The following is a 1,967-nucleotide window of genomic DNA, read 5'->3' as shown; positions in this document are numbered from 1 at the left end:
TCAAAACAGGTAGTAGAGTAACCTGGGACATTTGGCACATGCCTTACAAATACAGGAAGAAAGAATTTGTATGTTATATAGAAATATATGAAATCCTAATGGGACAAGACAAGATATCTCAAAGCACTTTGCATGCAATAAGTTACTCCTATGTTGAATTGTTGCCATTATTGTTATAAATGTAGTAGTTAATTAAAAACATTTAAAGCTTAAAAGTAATTAATATGATTTTGCTCAAGTGTATGACTTGCTATCAGCAGTTTGAAAACAGTGTGGGGAACAGTTTCCCTGGTGTTTCGTGGTGAATGTGCTGATTGTTTTCTCGCAGTGTAAGGGGTGAACATTTTCACAGCGACAGATGTTGATCAATGAATGCCGTCAGGCCTAGAGCCAAGGTGGATGCTGACATCAAAAAAAGTTAGTCACCACCAGGTAGGATTGCACCACATTGCCTTTCATTTCACAGAATAAAAAGAAAGCAGAGAATAGTCTAGGAACACTGTCAAAATGCCAAATTTCCCACACGGGCCTTGTTAATCTGGTTGTCCCCATTGTACACTGATAGCATTTCCCACGATTCTGATCTCACTAGAATGGTTCTGACTGTGGCGATGAATCAGGAAGTGGGTATTGTTTGCCTGCTGCCTGCTCAATGGAAGTGCTTTGCAGCCCAGCGCTTTTCCTCTTTGGAGTCCCCTTCGTCGGTTGATTCCATCATTACTCCCGATTGCCGCAAAAAAAAGAAAAAATATTCAGAATTCATTTCATTAAACTTCTCATGCGCAGCAGCCTAGAAGGTCAGCAGTGACAGAGTGTTGCGTTGTACCCTGGGCCTGAGGCTGCCCCACCCAGCTCGAGGCCAGAAATACCAATACCAACAACACTGAGGTGGTCAATATGGCGCCACTGAACTGGACTGTGCTAATTCCACTAAAAACCCATCAACTCCCAAAATTACCTGGACTAAACATCCTCGCACCATGCTTTCTGTAAAGACTCTATTCCATTTTCCCAGTTCCTCCATCTCCGTTGCATAAGTTTTGATGATGCCAACTTTGAAAAGGGAGCCTCCAAAATGTCCACTTTCTTCCTCAACTGAGGCCCTCAACCAGGTCTGACCCATCTCCTGTACTTCCATCCTCACCCCCTCTCTTCCCTCTCACAACAGCGATAGGATTCCCCTTGTTCTTATCTACCATCCCACCAGCATCCACATCCAGAAGGACATTAGATGCCATTTCCGCCACCTCCAGCGAGATGCCACCACCAGACACATATTGCCCTCCTCTCCCTTGTCTGCCTTCCACAGGGACTGTTCCCTGAGGGACACCCTGGTCCACTCTTCTTTCACCCCCAACACTGCACACCCCCTTACCCTGAAACACCACGGCACCTTCCACTGCAGTCGCTGAAGGTTTAACACCTGCCCATTTACCTCCTACCTCCTCAGTATCCAAGGGCCAAAACATAACTTCCAGGTGAAGTAGCACTTTACCTGCACTTCCCATAATCTAGGGGATGCAATAACCTAGTGGTGTTATTGCTGGACTGTTATACAGAGACCCAGATAACGTTCTGGGGACTCGGGTTTGAATCCCGACACAGCAGATGGTGGAATTTGCATTCAATAAATATCTGGAATTAAGAATCTAATCATGACCATGAATCCATTGTCAATTGTCAGAAAAATCCATCTGGTTCACGAATGCCCTTCAGGAAAGGAAACTGCCATCCTTACCTGGTCCGGCCTACATGTAACTCCAGACCCACAGTAATGTGGTTGACTCTTAACTGCCCTCTGGGCAATTAGGGATGGGCAATAAATGCTGCCTGACCAGCGACGCCCTCATCCCGTGAATGAATAAAGGAAAAAAATTCTACCCTCCTACCTTTGCTGCTCACAATGTGGTTTCCTCTGTTTTGGGTAAATAAAGCATAGACTGGGTGATCACTTCACAGAACATCTA

The sequence above is a fragment of the Rhincodon typus genome, chromosome 33, assembly GCF_021869965.1.
Source record: "Rhincodon typus isolate 14 chromosome 33, sRhiTyp1.1, whole genome shotgun sequence".
In the NCBI taxonomy this organism is placed as follows: Eukaryota; Metazoa; Chordata; class Chondrichthyes; order Orectolobiformes; family Rhincodontidae; genus Rhincodon; species Rhincodon typus.
Note: the sequence above shows the minus strand (reverse complement) of the source record.